The sequence below is a fragment of the Perna viridis genome, unplaced genomic scaffold (assembly GCF_037379345.1).
Source record: "Perna viridis isolate PV_CMFRI_1.1 ecotype Kerala unplaced genomic scaffold, ASM3737934v1 SUPER_16.13, whole genome shotgun sequence".
Lineage (NCBI taxonomy): Eukaryota > Metazoa > Mollusca > Bivalvia > Mytilida > Mytilidae > Perna > Perna viridis.
The window spans coordinates 4,559-11,672 of NW_028288516.1; the positions used below are offsets into that span (position 1 = coordinate 4,559).

The 7,114-nt window shown below is 32.3% G+C and overlaps 1 long non-coding RNA gene across 2 annotated transcripts; it reads left to right on the forward strand.

The window, feature by feature from the left end:
- Window positions 1-562: 562 nt before the first annotated feature.
- LOC148596432 (uncharacterized) lies at window positions 563-6,897 on the forward strand. 2 transcript variants are annotated; one of them, XR_015919255.1, is made up of 6 exons: window positions 563-874; window positions 1,210-1,349; window positions 1,889-1,958; window positions 2,918-2,988; window positions 5,033-5,136; window positions 5,396-6,895. It is a non-coding gene; the product is annotated as an uncharacterized LOC148596432 (long non-coding RNA). The 2 variants fall into 2 exon arrangements; XR_015919254.1 differs by lacking the exon at window positions 563-874 and having other exon boundaries at window positions 940-1,349; window positions 5,396-6,897.
- The last annotated feature ends 217 nt before the right edge of the window (window positions 6,898-7,114 follow it).

The window sequence follows — 7,114 nt, forward strand, 5'->3', positions numbered from 1 at the left end:
CTTCTATAAATTAACAGCTGCCCCCATTCACTGAAGTGACCGAATTAAAATAGCAAGAAAAAAACATTATATATAATGAAAGTATCAGCATGTTATTAATATACCTATCCCTATTTCCTCTAGATCGCTAAAGGCAATTAGGAATATAGTGACATGTACATTATGTACCACAATGTTATTTCCGAAGGAAAGTCATAAGTTGATGTTGATTTGTTGATAAAATACATCTAACCTATTCAGATCAATTTCAAATGTCAAATACAATCTCAAAATATACCAGTCAGTAATACTGTCTGTATTCATGAAAATTCTTTTTAAAAGTTTGTAAAATTGATTAATATCAAGGATAAACATCGAATTTTAAATATTGCAAAAATAAAGGAAGTCTTGGACAAGTTATCATCTTTTCCATGTACATATCATTTGTTTGAAAAAATGGATATTGAATACTTAATTTGGGATACGCTTGTAAAAATACCCCCCCCCAAAAAAAAACAAAAACAAAAACAAACAAACAACAAACAAACAAACAAACAAACAAAGAAACAAAACAAAAAAAAAACAAACAAAACAAAAAAAAAGGAAAAAAAAACGCATGTCATTTGAATTGCTTTGCCATATTTCAACTTATTCACAAATCATTTTCAATCTTCACTTTATTCCTCTTATTTCAATTTCTCACACTCATTCTATGATTTGTGGTATATAATATATGAAAAAGAGACAAATTATTTATCGTCAACAGTTTGCAGAATAAAGGAAACCTCCATCAGAATATCAGGACACAGTTACATCTTAATTAAGTTTATGAATAAATAAATGACGGCAATAATGAAGACTAATGACAAGTAGTACAGCGTCATTGCTACATTGAGTAAGTTTGTAGAAGATTTGAATATGTAAACACAATACTTCAGAACAATACAATACCATTTAAACCTTATTTGATCAGAACATATATTTGGGTATTAATAACTTGCCTTTAAGTTTTTTTCACCAAAGAGATAGGGCGCTAACATAATCTTTTTTTTCAAAAACATGAAGAAACTAGTGTTATTAAAACGAAATAAATAATGGAAATTCATTTTATCATTGTTTTACGATGGGCTTGACATTTTTCAACTATTTTAAATTATGTTTCATACAGTCATAATATGTCCTCTGATATATGATAAACCAGAAAAACATAAATATCTTCATCCTCAACAGTTGGCAGAATAAAGGAAACCTCCATCAATCTATTAATGTACAGTAACAGCTGATTTTAGTTTATCAATAAATCATTGAAAGCAATACTGAAGAATAATGAGCAGAAGAATATCGTTTTGCTTTCTCGTGTGAAGTCATGGGTAAGTTTGCAGAAGATATGTTTATAAAACCCAATAATTCAGCACAATAGCATACAATCCAAACTTAAATCTGTCAGGAAAGTGTTTGTGTACTTGTAACTAAACTTTGAAAGGATGTTTTGTTAATCAAAGGGAGACAATGCTGACAGTAATTACCAAAAACATGTTGGATGTCTGAGACAAAATATCATCTTGTTTAAGTATTTATTATTATATTGTGATCAAATTTAATATTTAATACTCAAAGAAACAAAAAATTGCAAAGAAATTGAGAAAAAAAAAAGAAAATACAACCATACTGAAACATTTAGCTTATGTTATATAAACTGAATATACTTATTGCTTATGGTCCCATAAATCAAAACTAACATCATTGTTATGTGGACATGTTTGAAACTGTCCCTTTATTTCCTTATTGATAAAATCAACAAGTAAAACAGAAAATGGTTAAACATCTTCATTTTCTACAGATTTACCATTATCTGCAAACAATCTAGAGAATATCAAATATACCGTATTTTTATTTCTACAATATTCAGATCGCGAAAAGCAGTAACGGTTATGGTTACATGTAGCACAGTGTAATTACCTCGGGAAAGTCATGAATTGGTAAGTTGTAGACAATTTGTTGATAAATATTCTCCTACAATACATAACACAGATTTCATTCTAAAATATCATTTACAATCTAAAAATATACAAGTCGGCAATGAATATTGTCTGTATTCATAATTTACATCTTTAAAACATCAACTTATATAAAAATGTAAAGTATCAAGAACAAATAACTAATACAAATGTTTGAAAAAATAAAGGAAGTCTTAAACAAGTTATCATATTCCTCAAATACATACTTTTTAATTGTGTTAGTAATTTAAGTGATCATGATTTTTTATATCTTTTTATTCATGAATTCTATTCTCATATCTTGACCTACACTTAGAAATCGATGGTAAAGGAAAACTATTGACCAAACTTTACGACAAACGTGATGACTTTTTATTCAGAATTGTCAACTTTCCTTTCATCTGTGGCAACATCCCTTCGGCTCCTGCGTACGGAGTGTTCATATCACAACTCATACGTTATGCCAGAGCTTGACGAAACTACGCAGGCATTTTATATCGCGCTAGAACTCTAACAAGTAGGCTTCTGGAACAGGGTTATGTTGCTACAAGATTGAAGTCATCACTACAGAAGTTTTATGGTCGTAATCATGAACTCGTGGATCGTCATGGTGTATCCATCAGCACCATGAAAACTGATTTATTCAACGGGACATAGTTTTCCTTTACTCGTTTGTCTACCCCGGACTTGACTTTTTATGAGCAACTCGGCGGGTGTTTCTAGAAAAGCAGAGGACGCTTTCCCTACCGGTGCACCTGGTCCATGCTCCCAGTTTTTAATGGAGTCCAAGTTGCTGTTTTTCTTTTGTTACTTTGTATGTATGATTTTAGTTACTTAATGTTATTTGTTGTGTGTGTCTGTTTTCCATGTCTGGTCTTTGTCCCTGGATTACATTTTTTTGATTACCGCCATAACCTTGGTTCCCTTGATTACTCATTCAGATCATTTAAGACAGCAAAGATTAATGGTGACATGTAGCGCAGTGTAATTACCTCGGGAAAGTTATGAATTGGTAAGTTGTAGATAATTTGTTGATATATATTCTCCTACTCCACCTAACACTGATTTCATTTTAAAATATCAAATAAAATCTCAACATAAATCTGACGCTAATGGGAAATATAGATATGAAGTTTGGTACGTATCCATGAGACAATCATCCACCAAATGTCAAGTAACTAGCAATTTGTCGTGTAAACGAGTAATCAAGGTAACTAAGATTCTTAAGGTCAGCACATATTTCTTAATGATGGGCATCACCCATGCCGTAAAGCAAGCTGTAAAAGACTCCCAAGATGAAGTGAAACTATACATAAAGACGACAATTGACCCAGTAAAAATAGAAAAGAAACGTAAAACCAATATAGAGAACATAAAAAAACCCTAACTACAACCACTGGACCACAGGTTCCTCGCTTGGGGCAGAGTAATATCTGCATCATGATTTATATGTTGAAAATTTGAATTATATAAAAATGTTAACCATCAACGATTTAAAAAAAGGCAACAATATAGAAAATCTTAAACAAGTTATCATCTAATTTAGGAAAAGTTAGTAAATAATTGGGATAAAATATAGGGAAAAATGATAAAAAATGATCCACGGACAAGTTATCATCTTATCCTTGTAGAATTTCATTTGTTTGGTATTGAATTGAATGTTTTATACTCATTGAAGCGAAAAATGTATACAAATGTAAACCCCTGGTAATAAACTAGAATAAATCATGGAGCTCTTCAACATGTGTCAAATACTATTCATAGTAGGGCAAAATTATTAAGTAGCTCCTTTAACAGAAGTCGAAGGGCTAGGTCATAAGATTCACTACGGTTCTTAATTACAATTATAAATCACACTGCTACCTCGAGAATGCGTTGAAATTACCAAAGTTTTTTTTTTTTATTGAAGTTCACATATCCATGTCTGGACAGATAAGATTTATTTTTAACATTTACCGGAAGTTGGTGTGTTTGATATATTTTTTTTTTCAAATCACATTTTAATTTGATAATGACTGTGCTCTTGTATGAATGCCATGGCCTGGAATTTTTAAAACGCTTTTTATCATACTATCTTGAATAATATGTGTTTTCTGTATGAGGTACACGAATATCCGTACCCAGGTCCGGCTAAATAAATATGATTATTTTCGATTAAAATTATATCTATTATTTGGAAACGTTTCGCTATCGTGCTAATGCGTTCAGACAAGTGTACTTTTATTTCTTTACATGAATCATTGCTTTGTAGTATAAGGTTAGAGAATTCATCCCGGCGGTTTAAAAATATTGATTTTTATGGTTTTTGTTACCGAATTTAATTTTGTCATTTTCAGATATATTTCCACTAATTATAAGTTTTTTTTTACTTCGTTGGCATTACGCTACACGATTGATTTCCCCCACTTTGAATTGTTTTTTGACACATATCGGGGAGCTTCATTATTATTATGAGATTATTACCAGATTATACTCACTTGCATCATGGGGGATGCTGCTTTCAGAGCAAAACATGCTTAAATTTCCAGAGCACAAGCTGTCACTCCCTGTTTTTGTAGGAGTTCATATTGCTACTTCCTTAGTTTTTTTTGTGTGAAGTCTTGTTTCCCTTATCTTTAGTTTTTATGTGTTATACGGTTTTGTACAGTTCGCTTCATTGTGGATGTAGATCGTTTCTTTCTCACGTGTTCCTACTTAAGGCCATTGTTTTGGATCTTAACGTCCCACTGATGACTCTTCGGTACTTTTTTGTCGAAATTTTTACTAAGTATCAAGATGTAAGGCATTGTGTATATATTCTTGGCCATTTTTTTTTGCAAATTTAATCTTTTTATAAAATTGTTAACAACCAGGGACAAATAACTATTACAAAACTTTGAAAATTATTGGATGTCTTTTTTTTTTCATCTTATTCAGAAACATCATTTATCACTTACAGTAATTGGGTTAATCATTTTAAATCATGACACTGTACACTTCATTAGGGCTATGCTTGTACAATTGAATCGACATATTTAAACTTATTTGTAAAACATAATCCCTGACTTCTTCTTAAGATCAATTTCGCAGAATTATTCAGCCAGAAAGGAAACCATAGTAGGCAATGATGAAGAATAATGACAGGTAGTTAGCATTATTGTTCCTGCCAAGTCATATATTGGTAAGTTTGCTTAAAATTTAATACAATCCAAACTTAAATCTGTCAAGTAATGTTTTTGTCTGTATACGTTTAAACATTATCAAATAATTTACAATCAAGGGGGAGAAGTCAGCATCTTATTGAAATACATACAAGTTGCTTGTGATGAAAATGAATGTTTTAACATAAAGAAACGGAAAAAGTAAATAATATAAGAGTATTTATGTACAAACCGTTGCAATAACATAGCATTATTGAACAAATTATTATCGTTTTTTAGATCTTCTCATATCTTGACCTACACTTAGAAATCGATGGTAAAGGAAAACTTTTGACCAAACTTTACGGCAAACGTAATTTTTAAAATTAATGGTTTTAACAAGAAGAATGAAAGAAAACCTGGCTCGGACGTCGCCCAGTATAAAAAGGTCTGAATCTGACAGCAGATCGGACACCCTGTTGTCTTGTAAGTATGTGGTGTCCCCAGATGGGAATCTTAGCACACTCACATCTGGTATGAAAAGTGCGCCGACCAATTCAACTAAAAGTACCCAATCACACGTTCAGTCTGCAGACCATCTATTCCAGTACAAAAATTCTGACTATTTTAAAATTATCAAACCATGTTCTATCACATTAAACGATATATTTGACTACAACGATGACGAACCACATTGTCCCATATCAAAATGTGGAATTAAAAATTGCAAAACATGCAACATTCTTATAACCGACCCTTACTTCTCCAGTTCCCTTACAAGCAAAACCTTCCATACAAGACGTCACGATGACTTAAGTTGCAAATCAACAAACTTAATATATGGATTAGAATGCAACTTATGTGGTTAAATATATGTCGGAGAAACGCAAGAACAATTAAATAAAGGAATGTGCGGTCATCGTTCGGGAATTAACACCACCAAATTCCCGACAATTTATCAACACTTTAATCAACAATATCATTCAATCCTCTCCATGAAAGTTCGTATTTTAGAAAAAAATTACCATCCTACGAAAAGTCCCGTTCTAAGTAAAAACTATCGTAGGGAAAAAGAGAAGTACTGGATACGCAGACTAGGTACTGCAATACCTTACGGATGCAATGACAACATCAAAAGTATAGGAAACCTTTCAAGCCAATATAAAGATAACATAAATGTGATGAATGTATTTGACAAAAATCCAAGACGGGAAAGGAGTCATGGCCATCGCCACTATACGTCACCTAAGTTACATGATGTCTTCATAGATGGTCTCCTTACTTTCATACAAAACCCTCTTGGCCTTCATCACATTAGAACCAAACTTTATTCTATACCTCTCACTCTACTACACTCCCTTTACAAAACAAGTCTTGACACGCCTGTTTCTGACCCCACGTCATCATTATACAGACTTGTTGCCATCATTTTGGATATTGGTTTCCACAGATTCTTTAAACCAGTTTGTGTGAAAAGTCAAGATGAAGAAAAACGATCATTTCTTCCACTACCGTTTGTCAACAAAGGTATAGATGAAATTAATCCATCACAAAAACGTTACCAACAAAATTCCCCCATATTTCAAAGACAAATCCATACCAATTATTTCATATTCCTATACTTCACCCATCGCATCCAAGATTTTCAATTGTAAAAGGCTATTGCAGAACCTCGAGATTGAGGACTTCAAGGCTAAACCACCTGACTGTTCTTGCAAAACCTCTCCATTCAAATATGGTCCTTCTGGTCACGTCGTTACGGGAGATTTAACTATTATCGAAAACGAATCTCTGCGTAATATCCTTTCTAAAGGTCCCAAGTACCGTAAACAACGCTCCATAAATTGGAATTATAACTTTAAAGTTCTTATGGATGCCGTTGAGGACTATGCAAGAAAATGGATAAAACGAGAACAAGAAGACATTGATTATCTGTCAGAGTGGTTAAAGGCCGTGAGGCCTTTAATTTTGAAACGAATGAAGGTTTTAAGTAGGTCAATGAGTGTCAAGGCTACATCA